This window comes from Acinonyx jubatus, chromosome B1 (assembly GCF_027475565.1).
Source record: "Acinonyx jubatus isolate Ajub_Pintada_27869175 chromosome B1, VMU_Ajub_asm_v1.0, whole genome shotgun sequence".
NCBI classification, from domain to species: Eukaryota; Metazoa; Chordata; class Mammalia; order Carnivora; family Felidae; genus Acinonyx; species Acinonyx jubatus.
Window position 1 is genome coordinate 132,863,116 of NC_069382.1, and position 17,132 is coordinate 132,880,247.

General features: G+C 37.0%; 1 protein-coding gene across 14 annotated transcripts in view; it reads left to right on the forward strand.

Annotated features, from left to right (window-relative positions):
* WDFY3 (WD repeat and FYVE domain containing 3) overlaps positions 1 to 17,132 on the forward strand; it is a 276,232-nt gene that overhangs the window by 69,859 nt on the left and 189,241 nt on the right. Inside the window, exon 1 of one of the 14 annotated variants that reach the window (XM_053217163.1) lies at positions 10,090 to 10,110. The exons of the other annotated variants lie outside the window; for them this stretch is intronic. The gene's annotated coding sequence lies outside the window, so the exon portion shown is untranslated. Of the gene's footprint in view, positions 1 to 10,089; positions 10,111 to 17,132 lie in introns of those variants that run through there. 14 annotated transcript variants of the gene reach the window in all.

A 17,132-nucleotide genomic window follows, 5' to 3' on the forward strand; every position in this document is an offset into this window, starting at 1 on the left:
TTCAGTCTATTAATGGTTTGACAACTGGCTTTTCACAATCTGAAAATTTAGCCATCGGCTCAGGTAAACTGGTATGAGCTGGCCTTACCACACCACTTAGCTTAGCCTAGAAACAAGGTAAAAACAGACAAGGCGGAAATACTTCACATTTACATTTATAGGGAAAATACTTTATGAGTATAAAGAGTTTCTCTTTTTTATTTTTATTTTTTAAGTTTTATGTAAATTCCATTTTGTTAACAGACAGTATAATATTAGTTCCAGATGTGCAATGTAGTAAGAGAAAGACAAATACCATATGATGTCACTCCTCTATGGGATTGAATTTCTTTTAAGTCAAAGTGTCACCTTATTAAAAAAAAAAAGTATTTTATTCACAGAAGAAATGAGATGAATAGTTTCTATTGATGTTGGAATAAATTTTTTCTATGGCTATTATCTCCTAGTTTCTCTTTAATGAGAAAAATTGCTCAGAACATGTTAAGTAACATAATATATTGTTGTCTGTAATTGCTAATAATATTCATTTAATTTGCATTTTTCTTTGATGAATCCTACCAGGAAATTATTTCCTTAATATTCTGAATATTATTCTACATTTGGGGTTATGTGGTTGAGTGCATGGTGTGAGGATTAGGGAACACTTCAATTAAAGAGAATAAAAAGCTCAAAGGAAAAGAAAATGTAGTTAGGTGTAGGTGGCATTTCCCTTATGTGTCAGATGTATCTATAGAGATACTAAGAATTTTCTGCCAAGATATTACTCATGAATCATGTTTCTAGTTGCTAGTCTGGTTACACCCTTGGTGGAAGATACACAGAGTAAACATGGGCTTTGTGCATGTGTGTGTTTTTAACTTCCTGGGGATGAAAATACTTGGGATAATTTTGTCCAAATGTTTTAGGGAAGAACAAATAGTACTATCATTGCTAGGAATAGCTAGAAAATAAAATCACAGTTGCTTTCATAAATAAAATTATTTCACAACAACAAAGAGACAGCTTCCATTTAATAGGGAAAGTACTGCACTTGGAATAACATATCCTGAATTCAGATTTCAGCTAATTCTAGTTATTGGGTCTTTTGGCAAGTTTCTTTAACCTTTCTGAACTTCAGTTTCTTCATCTGTAAAGTACTCATTATACTATTTTGTGGTAGGAAATAAATGAATAAATTTCTGTGAGAATATCTACATTATACTTGGCTGTGGATTTTAAGTGTATTTCCTAGACAAAAACTGATGCAGAGGCAGGAAACAAAAGTTCCTTAGGGATTAACTCCAGCACTGGCTACTAATTGCTGTCCCTTTAGACTCTCAAAATGATTCAAGGGCAGAATGGCTGGTGTTTTCCACTTGGAAAAACTGATTACAAACCAATGTGTAGAAAAGTTTTCGTGTGAAGAATTAACATGCAGAGAACAAAGCTGCACAAACCTGATTGGCTAGAATAGCCTATGCATGGGCCAGTGAATTTCATTTGTTTTTTATTTTTTCCCCTGTTGTTGAAAATCTTTTACAAGTGTACTTTACCTTCCCTGACGTTTTTCTTCTCCATAGCCCTGCCATCATGCAGCTAGGTTAGGGTCCCTGCTGTACTTTTCCCCTAGTGCCTTGTGCTTCACTGGTATCCCGTGCTTCGCCTGTATCACACCCAGACTAAGCTCTGTGAGATCAGATACCATGTCAATCTTAAAAGGGTTGTCATTTCAGAACAAGTGGTAAACGCCATGTGTGTTAATTGTTACTGATATTCACCACTGTATCCCAAGGATCGTACCTGGCACAATGGATGATATTTTATAATTTACTCTGTTTTCTTTTAAGTTTATATTTATTTATTTTGAGAGAGAGTGAGATGAACACACAAGCAGGGGAGGGGCAGACAGAGAAGGAGAGAGAGAATCCCAAGCAGGTGCTCTGTTGTCAGTGTGGAGCCTGATGCAGGGCCCTAAGTCACACGCAGTGAGACCATGACCTGAGCTGAAATCAAGAGTTAGATGCACAACCGACTGAGCCACCCAGGTTCCCTATACTATAATTTACTCTTAATTCAGAATATTATACTGCAAAAGTCGTCAATTTGAACCATAGTTCTTATTATATAGCCATAGAAAGAATGGGAGGGAGATTATGGCAAAGTGGTAATTACTCCAAAGTACTAATAGAAGTTGTTCTCCTTTATTAAAGCCAAATCTAGGTTATTGACCACTACAGAACCATGTTGGTATTCCCAGTGTGAGTTTTTGTTAATGGAGATTGTTGGTAGTCTTGTCTGAGAATTAGAAGAAGTTCAGATTTGTCATTAAAAGCTGCATAATTTATTTTGATGTAATAACCCAGTTTTATTTCCTTTTTTCTCTCTGATACTGGAGATCTTTCTGGATCTGAGGGAAGTTGGTGGTCTGGCTCTTCTGTCTTTGAGCCAGATCCTGTTTCCTTAAGGTTTATTGTACATGCCAAATCACCATCACTCCTTCATTCCCAAGGTGATGAAGTCTATCCAGACATTGTACCATTCTAAGAATCACAAATGGTTTTTAAAAGTTTTAGCCAAATATTCCTACACATGTAAATTTTTTTCTTGTTACTTGCAGAGCAGATAAAATCTTTTTTAAGGAATTTTTAAGTGTCACGATTAAAGGGAATTTAAAAGGCTAGATTGAGAAATGGCTAAGAATCACTTTAGAAAAAATACCTACTTGTATCTGATTTAAATGTGGTTTAGTTGAAACTTAAGAAATGAAATGGTTTTTATTTAAGTATTTGATTTCAGTTTTCTTAAAAAAAATTTTTTTTGTTTTGTTTTAGAGAGAGAGTGGGGAAAAAGGGCAGAGGGAGAGGAAGAATCTCTAGCAGTTTCCATGCTCATGGCCCAGCCGAGTGTGGGGCTTGATCCCACAACCCTGGGATCTTGACCTGAGCTGAAATCAAGAGTCAGATGCTCAACTGACTGAGCCACCCAGGCGCCCCAGATTTTAGTTATCTTAATGTAAATGTATAGTTCTTATATAAAACAGCAATTTTTTTTGGTCTTAGTTTAACTAAATACAGAAGTATTATAAAATACCAGCCAAAATAATCTTCAAAAAGAACAAATCTAAAGGTATCACAATCCCAGACTTCAAGATATACTACAAAGCTGTAGTAAGCAACACGATATAGTACTGGTAAAAAACTAGACACATACATCAGTGGAACAGACTAGAGAGTCCGGATAAACCCATGATTATATGGTCAATATGACAGAGGAGGCAAGAATATATACCATGGAGAAAAGGCTCTCTCTTCAACAAATGGTATTGGGAAAACTGGACAGGCACATGCAAAAGAATGAAACTGAACCAGTTGCTAACACCATACACAAAAATAAATTCAAAATGAGTTAAAGACAAATGTAAGATCTGAAACCATAAAATTCCTGAAAGTAAACAGAGGCAATAATTTCTTTTGACATCTGCTGTAGAAACATTTTTCTAGATATGTTTCCTCTGGAAAGGGAACAAAAAGTAAAATTAAACTACTGCGATTACACCAAAATAAAAATCTTCTTGTATAGTGAAGGAAACCATCAACAAAACAAAAAGACAATCTACTGAATGGGAAAAGATATTTGTAGATGATATATCTGATAAGAGGTTAATATCCAAAAAATCTAAAGAACTTATGCAACTAAACACCAAATATATGTGTATACATATATATGTGTATGTATATACACATATACATAGGTATATATGCATATACACATGTATATGTGTGTGTATACATACACGATTAAAAATGGCAGAGGACATGAGTAGACATTTTTCCAAAGACCCACAGATGGCTAGCAGACACATGAAAAGATGCTCAACATCACTAACCATCAGAGAAATGCAAATCAAAACCACAATGAGATATCACCTCACACCTGTCAGAATGGTTAAAATCAAAAACACAAGAAACAAGTGTTGGTAAAGATGTGGAGTAAAGGGAACCCTTGTCCACTATTTGTGGGAATGCAAGCTGGTGCAGCCACTGTGGAAAACAGTATGGAGGTTGATGAAAAAATTTAAAAATTGAAATACATGATCCAGGAATTTTACTATTGGGTATTTACCCAAAGAAAATGAAAACACTGATTTGAAAAGATGTGAACCCCTGCGTTTACTGCATCATTATTTACATTAGTCAAGATATGGAAGCAATCCAAGTGTCCATCGATGGACGAATGGATAAGGAAGGTGGTGTGTGTGTGTGTGTGTGTGTACAATGGAATATTACTCAGCCATAAAAACAAATGAAATCTTGCCATTGCAACAACATGGATGAATCTAGAAGGTATCATGCTAAGTGAAATACCATGTGATTTCAGTCATATGTGGAATTTAAGAAACAAAACAAACGAACAAAGAAAAGTGACAGAAAAGCAGACTGTTAAATGTAGAGAGCAAACAGGTAATTACCAGAGGAGGAGGGGGTGGGGTGGGTGAAGTAGGTGAAAGGGATCAAGAGTACACTTATTGTGATGAGAACTGAGTAATGTATGGAATTGTTGCATCATTATATTGTACACCTGAAACTAATGTAACATTATATGTCAATTATACCTGAATTTTTAAAAAATGAAAAAAAAAAAAAAAAACCCATACACTGCCTTTAGGTCCTCTACCAGTCTGTTTTTCCTGAAGTCATGTATATGTGTCTTACTCACATGTCCAGGAACACAGGGCATTTCCTAACTTGCCGCTTATAACTAAGCTAAGAGGTATAAAGTGACATTTCCTTATTTGGTCTTCATTTCTTTGATTATTAAGTAAATTAAAACATTTCTTTACATTTGGCCTTCCAGGTTGCTTGTTCATATCTTTTTTTATTGGGATTGCTATATTTTTCTTTTTTTTTTTTTTAATTCTAAATTACAATCCCTGTGGTTTTAGACATTTCAAGTATCTTCTTCCATTAATTATCTCGCTTTTTTGCTTGGTTCATCATCTTCTTTGCTGAGCCAAAATATTTAATCTTTCATATGATGACATTTTATTTTTGCATATGCAATGTAGTTTTGAATTTATGCTTAAGAAATTCTTATCCAATTCATAAAGATATCCTCATTTGTTTTCTTCTCTTTATAGTTTTACCTCTCATTATTCTGTCTTTAATCTGCCTTGAATCCACCTTTGTATATAGCTTTAGGTAGAAGTCAGTTTGTCATCCTTTCTTCTGACCTACATCATACACTAGGTTCCTAATACAAGCATGTGTCTGCTTCTGAGCTCTGTCATACATTTCAGTTTGTTTATTCTTAGCCGGCCACTGATTTTATTACCATGATTGGCAGAGGTTTATTTTCAAAATTTATAATTATATAATTTGGGGCGCCTGGCTGGCTCAGTCAGTAGAGCATCCAACTCTTGATCCCAGGGTTGTGAGTTCAAGCTCCGTGTTAGGTATGGAGCCTACTTTAAAAAAACAGAAAATAGGGGCATTTCAGTGACTCAGTTGGTTAAGTGCCACACTTGGTATTGACTCAGATCATGATCAACACAGTTTTGTAAGTTCAAGCCCCACATTGGTCTCTGCACTGGCCGTGTGGATCCTACTTGGGATTCTCTCTTTCCTCCCCTACTCGTGCTGTCTCTATCTCTCTCAAAATAAGTAAACTAAAAAAAAAAAAAAAAATAGGGGCGCCTTGGTGGCTTAGTCAGTTAAGCGTCCGACTTCAGCTCAGTTCATGATCTCACGGTTTGTGGGTTTGAACCCCACATCAGGCTCTGTGCTGACAGCGCAGACCCTGTAGCACACTTTGGATCCTGTGTCTCCCTCTCTCTGTCCCTCCCCTGCATGTTCTGTCTCTCTCTCCTTCAAAAATAAATACACATTAAAAAAAATTAAAAATAACTTTTTAAAAATAGAAAATAAATATAAAATAATACCCAAGTTTCATTAAGTTTTGACAAGTTTCGTTGTTACCTCTTAATGACATTTATATTATGTTTAACACGTTAAGTAGAAACATGATCCATGAAACATTTGTATTGGAAATTCTTGATCAGTTTCTTTAAATGTAATTATATTAGAATTCCAAATCCAGGAGTGCCTGGGTGGCTCAGTCGGTTAAGTGTCTGACTCTTGATTTCAGCTCTGGTCATGATCTCTCAGTTCGTGGATTCGAACCTTGTGTGGGGCTCTGCGCTGCCAGTGCAGAACCTGCCTGGGATTCTCTCTCCTTTTTCTCTGCCTGCCCTTCTCTCTCGCCTCTCTCTCTCAAAAATAAATAAACTTAAAAAAAATAAAAAGGAATTCCAAATCCATTTCTTTAAATATAATTAAGTGTAATTACTTAATGGGTCTCTTTTCTCCCCCATTTTTTTGAAGTCCTAAATTTTGGTTTTTTAGCAAAGTCAACAAAAGTGTCTTGGGATGACTGTAGAATAACTTTCTTTTATATAATTTCAGAAAAAAAATAAAGCTGAAAAGTAATCTGTATTTTCTTGAATCCCAAGTCTGGGTGCTGCACTTCCCTGCCTAGAACATCTTGCCCAATCCAAATTGTGATTTTTAGAATGTTTCCTATACTTCGTAGGAGGAAGTTTAGTAACAAAATGAAACTTTATACCCTTCATTATAGAAAATTCTTTTTCTTATAGGTTGTATTTTCTGTTTAAGCAGTTAGATTCAAAAGCCTAGACATTTGAAATAAAATAGTTTTTATATTTAATGTTCATCTCCAAATGCTCTAAGCCTGCTATTAAATATCTGAACTGGGAGATTTCAGTTGTATAGCTTATACTTTTGTTCCCCAGCTCTAGTTGAGATGTTAACTGTAAAACATGTAAAGAGATGAGCAGAATGAGAATAACAGCTGGGTATGCTTGATCCTTTGGTCTGAAAGAAAAGTCAGTGCTTTTTTTAGATTTGTTTCCCCAAAACAGTGAGAGTTAGGCTTTATTATAGCATGTTTGAAAAAAATCAACAGACCTAGGGAGCAGTCATCTGTACATCATCAGGGGGTCAGGGTCAATTTGTTTAAAGTAGTATTTTATATAGTTTTACATATATCATTACATGGCATTTCCTCTAAGAGGAGGATGAAACTAATATAGGAAAAATATGGTAAACTGAGTTGTACTGTTCAAAATTAATCACTTTACTAACTTATTTCCCCTGAATAAAGGGCAGTATATTCAAAATATTGTCAATATTTTGGATGGATTTATAAAATGTATTAGATAGCTAACTCTTAAGAATAGCATTTCTTCTCTTACTCTTCCCCAAAGGTATTTTTTAAAATAGGCTACATGTGATCAACAGTGAAATGATGTAATTAGGACACGGCTATTTGTGGCAATCATTCTTGTGTGTTGGTTGGTATTGGAAGAATAGAGAAATACAGTTTTTGTTAGGGTCAGGCGTAAGGCAGGGTAAAGATAGGAGTCAGAAGCTAAAAAATTTTAGCAGTCAAAGGCTTTATTTGGGAACTAAGGTCTCGGGGGAGGTTCCCTGACTCAGGGAGAGAGAGAGAAAGGAGTCAGGGAAGTCGCACCCAGGTGTGGTGGGGTGGGGTTTTTAAGCTGCAGCCGTTCTGGGGCCTTTTTCCGCGTCAGGTCGTGCTGTCGCTCGGTGATTGGTTGACCTCCAATTCGTTCTGGCAGCTACTAGGGGCTTTTCGTTGGGTTGCGCTGGCAAGGTGGCTGTCCCCTCTACTGTGGTTCAAGGACATCCTAACAGTTTTCTTACTCTTTTCTTTTCTCCTTCCACCCTTCACTCCTTAATTCCCTTCCCTTAACCCCGTTAGTGAGAATGTACCACTCAGGAGAATGTCAATACGTTTTTATATTTCATTTGTAGAAGAATATCTAATGCAAAAAATTAGAAAGGAAACAATAATACCCTGGTTAGCAAAAGCTTATATCCAGTAACAAGTAATTTTTTTGTTTGTAAGATTTCATATCAGGACCCGCCTTTTATACAGTAGGTTTCTTTAAGGATTTTATAAATTTTATAAGTGTTTCATTCATATATCTCTATTAAATGAATAAAGAATATTTAAAATAATTTGGATCGAGGAATGTATGGAAAAGTTAATAAGGAAAGTGTCAGCAGGAAGATTTCCTGCCTCACTCTACCCACGTAACTATCCGTGCAGCCATCCATAATACATTTATTAATTCATCTTCAGTATGTCAAGTATGTAGTGAACACTAAAAAATGGAGCAGAAAAATGTATCTATTTTTAAAAATTCCTAAGTTTTATTTTTTTAAAAATATGTAGGTCAATGATCTCAAACCAGGTTCAATTTATAAAAATGGTAGTGGAGCTGCCTGTTCCCCGGGAAATACCCTCCATGAATCCTAATATGTTTTTACTCTACCTGTGGTAGGTTGACAAATAGCCCCAGGTGGGATCACATTTTGTTGTTGGCTGTTGGCTGCAGGCTCAACCCTGGTGGAGAAGCTTCATGTGGATCCACCAGTGCGTGTTTTTCTAGGTGTTAAGAATGAATATTGTGGATTTGGGATGGGTGGCACTATGATAGTGCCATAGACCTACACATAGGGTAAATGAACAGACATTCTTACCAGAGCTCAAGAATCCATCAGAAAATTATAAATTTTCATTTCCTTTATTACCGATGAGGTTGTGCAGCCTTTCTTAGATTTGTGGCCATTCATTTTCTTGGATGAATTTGTCTTTTGTCCATTTATTTTTTTATTGCATGGTTTGCTTTTCTCAGTGATTTGTAGCCTGTATGTATTTTAGTTCACCTGCTTTTTGTTCATTTTGGTATTACAGATATTTCATTCCTAATTTGTGGCTAGTGTTTACTGTCTTTCTGTTGATTTTTTCATATACAGAAGTTATTAAGTTTTAATTTGATAAGATTAATTTTGTGTGTAGTTTTTTCTTTTTAAGACATTCTTCTTTACCCTGAGGTTATAAAGATATTTTCTAACATTTTCTTACAAATGTTTTAAAAGTTTTGTTTTTCAGATTATTTTCTTAATAGCTTTAGTGGCAAGGACATGGTGAATATAAGCTGTTGAAAGCAGAGCTAGGTAGCTGGAACAGAAAGAGACCTGGGTGAGATAGGGAATGCCATGATGAGTATTTATTTGAATCCATGATCATGTTACTACAATAAGTGAGATCATGAACTATCCATCAGAGGTTCCTGGGCAGAAATGCCTGAGGAGGCCATTTCAGGCAGAGGAAAGACCAGGTAGGGGAAAGCATGAAGGGTTTGAAATTCTAATGTTCCAGGAATAGCGGGTAGGTGACATTCAATGAGCATAAAATGAGGGGAGGGATATTGCAGAAGACAAAGCTGCAAAATTAGATATACAACAGAATTTGAGAAACATTTTTTGCCTTGCAAAGGGTTTTGACTGTATTCCACTGCAAGCAGTCATGTCACTTTTCAGGGAAGTTGTACTGATCTGTTAGGAATTTTAGAAAAATAAATAGAGCCCCACCATGGAGGATTGGTACTCTCACAGGGCCTTGCATGTCGTGGACAGACACTTGCCATTGCTCAGAATCTATTTAGAATATTTTCCCTATAATCAGCTGCAGAGTCTGCAGTGCATTCTTTTGATTATTAGTGGTGCATTTTCAATCTTTGGGAAGGATTTGATATTTAGTAATAGGCAAAAGTTATTTGGAGGAAGTTTAGAAACTAAGGCAAATGAGCAAGCTGGGTAATTCCATTTCTGGTGACACATGATGACATGGATTTTTAGATTTGGCTTATAGAATGTTCTGGAAGCAACTTTCAAGAGGGATTTTAAAAACTGTTTTGAACCACGTCAGCTGCATTATGTGTACATAGCCTTCAAAGATAACTGAGGGATAGAGCAAAATTTACCTGAATGTATGAACTCTGATACTTTGAGAGAAATCAAAGTATAATTCACAATTAAAGCCTTCATCATTGTATAATCAGTCTGCGAAGAAGCCGACACTTACTTTCCCATTCTTATTTTCATCGATATCATTATTACTTCATTTGTACGATTTTACTAATACAATTCTGCACCATCTTTTGTGTTTGTCATTTCCTTTTCCCTGCTTTCAGGTCACAGCGTCTACTCCCGCTCACGCAGGAATGACTTGTTGTTGATAGTGGTAAGCTGACTTCCTCTCCTGCATGTTTCTCATCCTCAGGATTGTTGTTGATGTGTCTATTCCCTGTGGAGGATTCTGGCTTCCTGCCTTGCATTCTGTCATCATCTGCTTACCAACCAACTCTATTAGTGCTGATTTTGGTCCCTTCTGCCCCTGCCTTCCCATTCAGTTCTTACCTTCTGAATTTGTATCAGATTCCCCTAACTTACTTAAAAAAATACACTTCAGATACCCAACACCTCTGAGCAAAAATGGTCATATGGTAATGGTTTACTTTTTTAAGTAATAAAATTGAATTTAAACAAACCATAAAGAACGAAGTTGTCTTCTAATAAACCTTCTTGTTTTAAAATAAACAGATAAGGAATTTAGAGAAAAATTTCTCCCTCTGTGGCCTATTTTAAATCACTTTAACTTACCTTTGGCTTGAGCTGCCTCCAGTTCATTCAACTTGTAAACTTTCATTGATCACTTTTTACTAGTTATCAGTCATTTGTCGCCTGTCTCTTATTTGCCAGGTGTTAAATGTTGGGGGAGAAAGTTTTACTAGTTATCAATCATTTGTTACCTGTCTCTTATTTGCCAAGGGTTAAATGTTGGGGGAAGAAAGTTTCTTTTTTTTTTTTTTTTAATGGTTATTTATTTATTTTGAGAGAGAGAACACAGGCATGTGGGGAGGAGGGGAGGGACAGAGAGAGAGAGAGAGAGAGAGAGAGAGAGAGAGAGAGAATCTCAAGCAGGTTCCATACTGTTAATTGCACAGCCAAACACAGGGCTCGATCTCATGAAACATGAGATCATGACCTGGGCCGAAGTCAGACGCTTAACTGACTGAGCCACCAAGCGCCCGTGTGGAAGAAAGTTGAATAGGACATGGTCTTTGCCTTCCATAATCTTGTATTTTGTCCAGTGTTGGAAAAAAACCAAATTAACAGTTACGTAACAGTGTGAAAAATGCTGTGATGAAGATATACACAGGATTGTATGGTGACAAAGAAGAGAGCATCTCTATCAAATTGGGAGATTGGGTAATGCTTTCTAGAAGAGAGACAGTTGAACTGGGATCTAAAGTGTGATTAATAGGTAAATTAGAGGCCTGGAGTGCCCCCCCCCCCCCCCCCCCCGCCACGGTTCAGAGTGTGGGCAGGCATAGAAGTGTGAAGGCACAGCAGGGAGACCTGCTTAAGGTAAGGTATAGTAGCAGTAAAGTGGAAGGGTAGGAGGTGAATAGGGTTATTAGATCTAGGCGGGGGCCACATAATGAAAAGCCTTGAAATTCATACTTTCCTAAAAGCTGTGGGAATCGTTTGTTCATTGATTCATTTCTACTGTGTATTAAATCCTTGGCTAGGTGTTAAGGATTTGAGCAGCGCAGATGGCTTTGAGGGAATTTGTAGGTTAGTGAAAGAAATTGGTAAGTAAGGAGAAATGATCTTTGAGGAAGTTGGTAACTTGAAAGGTAAGTGGTTGTTGATGTGATTCCCCCCCACCCCCCGGAGATGTTTAAGAATGGTGAAGATTTTCTATAGGAAGAGAACTAGGATACATACACTATAAGTTCTTAAGAATTTTATGTGTAATATGTTTTCGTCTGTGTGAAGAATAGTAAAACTAGCACATTCAGAATATCTGGACATAAAATCTGATATTCTCACATACCAGGTGTATGACCATATGTAAGTTAATCTTAATATTCAGTCACCCATTATCTACTGTGAACTCAAAACAAAGTTAACTGAAATTTGGTTCCCACCATGAGGAAATTACAGACTAATGGGAGTAAATAGTAATATTGGTATATGTATATTGCAGTAGAATGAGTCTTGATGGCTGTCACTGAGCTCTTGCGCTAGGTATTAATTTTAGTGCTTTTCTTGTGGTAACTCATTTGGTGAAGTACATTACAAAAACACTGCGAGGTGGGTTCTGATAGTTACTGTCTTTTTACACGTGAGGAATCTGATGCACAAAGATAGCAACCAACCTAGTCAAGTTACACAGCTCCTGCAGCTGGGATTTGAACCCAGGCAATTAATTGCAAAATTTGTGTAACCACTATGCTATACTTTTTAATGATGAATATTCTACAATAGACTATCATTGAAGTACTATGGTAGGATAAAATGTAGCATAACACACTCTGGCTAGAGAGTTGAGAAAGAACTTCTCTGAAAAGTGACCTCAGAGCTGTTTTAAGGCTGCTAGGAAAAGTGAAGGAGGGACATCCTTGGCAGGTAACACACAAACACACAGAGGACTAAAAACCTGACCAGGCTGGGAGATACTTTCAGTGTGGCAGAATTAACAGCAAGAGAATTAGCTTAGTAAGAGAGGAGGCTGGAAGTATTCATGAGACCAGTGTGTCTAAGGACTTAGATTAAGGTATTTCCATTTATTCTTAGGCAGTAAGGAAATCAACAGAGGTTTTAAATCAGAATTGATGTGATATCTCCTTTGTTTTTCAGGAGATAATTTAGGAGCTTTAGGAAGGTATGCTCTAGGCAAGAATACCAATCACATGTTAATGAGATTTAGACTAATTTTATAGATTATTTCAAAGAAACAGCTTTTTTATCCTTATATTGTTTTTCTGTTTTTAGTTTCATTGATTTTTGCCCTAATTTGTTATTTCCTTCCATTTCTTGAAGTTTAAATTGTTCTTCTTTTTCTCCTTTCCTAAGGTAGAATTTTAGCTCTTTTTTCTTTTGTAATCTATGTATTGAGTGCTACAAATGTCCCTCGAAAAACATCTTTCACTGTATTTTATACATTTTGACAAGTTGTATTTTCATTTTTTTCAAAATGTTTGTAAATTTTTCTTGATACTTCTTCCATGTGTTATTTAAAGGGGTGTTATTTGGGGCGCCTGGGTGGCTCAGTTGGCTGAGCGTCCAACTCTTGATTTCAGCTCAGGTCATGATCCCAGTGTCCTAGGATCAAGCCCTGTGTTTGGCTCCATGCCGAGCTTCAAGCCTGCTTGAGATTCTCTTTCTTCCTTTGCTCTCACCTCCTTGCATTTGCTCTCTCTCTCTCTCTAAAATAAAATAAGGGTGTATTATTTAATTTTAAATATTTGGCCTTTCTAGCTGTCTTATGTTACTGATTTTCTGTTTAATTCCATTGTAATTTTAGAACATACTTTGTTCTAAAATTTTTAAAGTGTATTTATGGCACAATGTGTGGTTTATCTTGAAGTATGTCCCATGTGAGTTTGAGAAGAATGTGTATTCTCTTGTTGGATAGAGTGTTCTATAAATATCAACTGTGGATCCAATTGATTGATAGTACTGTTCAGTAAACTGTCTCTATTGATTTCCTGCACACCTGATCCCTGATCTGTCAATTATTGTAGGAGAGCTGTTGAAGACTCTTTCTCCCTTTGATTCTATCAGTTTTAAATGTTTGTTTATTTTTGAGATAGAGAGCCAGACTGCATGAGCAGGGGAGGGGCAGAGAGAGAGGGAGACAGAGAATTCAAAGCAGGCTCCATGCTGTCAGTGCAGAGCCCAATGTAGGGCTCAAACCCACGAACCATGAGATCATGACCTGAGCTGAAACCAAGAGTCGGACACTCAACTGACTGAGCCACCCAGGCACCCCTGATTCTATCAGTTTTTTGCCTTACGTTGGTTGATACTCTTGGTTAGGCTCATACATGTTAAGGATTGTTACCTTCTTGGAGAATTGACCCTTTTGTCAGTATTGTCATGACCCTCTTTATCTCTGATATTTTTCCTTGTTCTAAAGACTGTTGTCTAAAATTAATATAGCTACTTCAGCTTTCTTCTGAAGTTAGCATTGTGTATCTTTCTCCATCTCTTTACTTTTAACTTGTCTGATTACAGTAAAACCTTGGTTTGTGAGCACAATTCATTCCAGAAATATGCTTGTAATCCAAAGCACTTGTATATCGAAGTGAATTTCCCCTTACAAAATAATGGAGACTCAGATGATTCATTCCACAACCCTGTAATACTCGTATAAAAATGATTACAATACTGTAATATAATACAAAATATAAGGAAAAATAAAAAAATCAACCCGCACTTACCTTTGAAAATCTTGGTGGCTGGTGTGAGGGAGACAACAGAAAGGAGGGTCATTGTGTAAGATGACTTTCACTATCACTAACGGATGTTGACTATAGTACAGTATTAAACTCTTGTCATATACTGTATTTAGTGTAACTGGCAATAAGGCAGCAGAGGAAAGGGTCTGTGTCCTGCAGGTAGCCTGACCTAGAATGAAGCAAAGCATTCCTAAGCTTATTCTTGTATGGAAAAGCAAAAGAGTGTCCATAGGTGCTTTGAAGTGACAAAAAATACACCAGTGTCAGTTGTGGGCACCTTCCAGTGTTCTGAAAAATCACTCATTTCTGCCAGACACCACGGCCTGATACCAAGCATCTGAGCATGGGAGAATATCACCCACAATCCCACAGTGAAAGAGAGAAGAACCATTGGCTCAGTTGTGATCATGTGACATTTGGCATCTTGGACTACTTGTATTGCAAGACATCGCTCATTTGTCAAGTTAAAATTTATTAGAAATGTTGGCTCATCTTGTGGGATGCTCACAGAACAACTTACTTGCAATCCAAGGCTTTACTGTTATTTACATTTAAAGTGACTTTCTTGGGGCGCCTGGGTGGCTCGGTTGGTTAGGCGTCCGACTTCGGCTCAGGTCATGATCTCGCAGTCCGTGAGTTCGAGACCCGCGTTGGGCTCTGTGCTGACTGCTCAGAGCCTGGAGTCTGTTTCAGATTCTGTGTCTCCCTCTCTCTCTCTCTGACCCTCCCCCGTTCATGCTCTGTCTCTCTCTGTCTCAAAAATAAGTAAACGTTAAAAAAAAATTTTTCAAAAAAGTGACTTTCTTGTAGACACCATGTAGTTGGGATGTATTTTTTAATCCCCTGTGATAGCCTCTTATCTTTTAATTGGTGCATTTAGACTATTCAGATCTAAAGTGATTATGGATCTAGTTGGATTAATATCTGTCATATTTTTAATTTTCCTCTTTGTTGCATTTGTTCTGTTTCCCCCATCCTTTTCTGCCTTTTCTAGTTTTAACTGGTTTTAGCATGATTTCATTTTATCTTCTCGGCATATCAATTACTTTTATTTTAAAAAAAGTTAATGGTTGCCTTAGAGTATGAATTTTTTACTAATTTTTATCTGCCTACAAGTAACACTATTATTAAGGTATAATACAGGTATCTTACTACATTACTCCTAATTCCTCCCTCCTGTCCCTTTATGAGATTGCTGTCAATCATCTCATTAATTCACAATACAGTATTACTATTATTATTTTGAAAACAATTCTTAGATCAATTAAGAATAATCAAAGATTACACCAAAATTAAAAGTTTTTGTACAGCAAAAGAAACAATCAACTTAATAAAAAGACAACCAACTGAATGGGAGAAGATATTTGCAAATTCTGTATCTGGTAAGGGGTTAATAATATACAAAATATATAGGGGCGCCTGGGTGGCTCAGTCAGTTAAGCGTCCAACTCTTGGTTTCCACTCAGGTCATGATGTCATGCTTCATGAGTTTGAGCCCCACAGCAGACGCCACACTGACAGTATGGAGCCTGTGTGGGACTCTCTCTCCCTGCCTCTCTCTGTCCCTCCCCCACTTGCACTCTCTGTCAAAATAAATAAGCTTAAAAAAACAAACAAACCCAAAACATAATAAAGAACTAACACAACTCAACACCAAAAAAACAAATAATACAATTAAAAATGGTCAGGACACATAAGTAGACATGTTTCCACAAAGACATACATATGGCCAGCAGACAAATGAAAAGATGCTCAACATCACTAATCATCAGAGAAATGCAATCAAAACCACAATGAGATATCACCTCATACCTGTCAGAATGGCTAAAATCAAAAACACAAGAAATAACAAGTGCTGGCAAGGATGTGGAGAAAAGGGAATCCTTGGACACTGTATGCAAACTGGTGCAGCCCCTAAGGAAAACAGTATGAAGGGTCCTCAAACAACTTAAAACTGGAAATGCCATATGATCCAGTAATGTCACTAGTAAGTATTTACCCAAAGAAAATGAAAACACTAATTTGAAAAGATATATGCACCCCTTTGTTTATTGCAGCATTATTTACAATGGCCAGGATATGGAAGCAACCCAGGTGTCTGTCCATAAGTGAATGGATAAAGGAGGTGTGGTGTATATACACAATGGAATATTACTCCACCATTAAAAAAGAGTGAAACGTTGCCATTTGCAACAACATGGTTGAAGCTAGAGGATATAATGCTAAATGAAATAAGTCAGAGAAAGATAAATACCATATGATTTCACTCATAATGTGGAATTTAAGAAGCAAAACAAAGAAAAAAAAAACCCCAACTGAGAGCTATAGAGAACAAACTGATGGTTACTGGAGGTGAGGTAGGGGTGATGGGTTAAATAAGTGAGGGGGATTGGGGTGCCTGGGTGGCTCAGTTGGTTGAGCATCTGACTTTGGCTCAGGTAATGATCTCACCGTTCGTGAGTTCCAGCCCCACACTGGGGTCTGTGCTGACAGCTCAGAGCCTTGAGCCTGCTTCGGATTGTTACCCTCTCTCTGCCCCTCCCCCGTTTGCTGTCTGTCTCTCTCTCCCTCGCAAAAAATAAACATTAAAAAAAACTTTAAATAGGTGATGGGGATCAAGAGTACAACTAATCTTTTTTTTTTTTTTAATGTGTGTTTTAAGTTTATTCATTTTGTGAGAAAGAGAGAGAGTACATGTGCGAACAAGCAGGGGAGGGGCGGGGAGAGAGAATCCTCAGCAGGCTCCACACTGTCAATGCAGAGCCCAATATGGGGCTCAAGCTCACAAACCATGAGATCATGATCTGAGCCAAAATCAAGAGTTGGATGCTTAACTGACTGAGCCATGTAGGTACCCCAACAGTACACTAATCTTGGTGAGCAATGTATGGAATTGTTGAATCACTATATTGTATACTTGAAACCAGTGTAACACTGTATATTAATTATACTT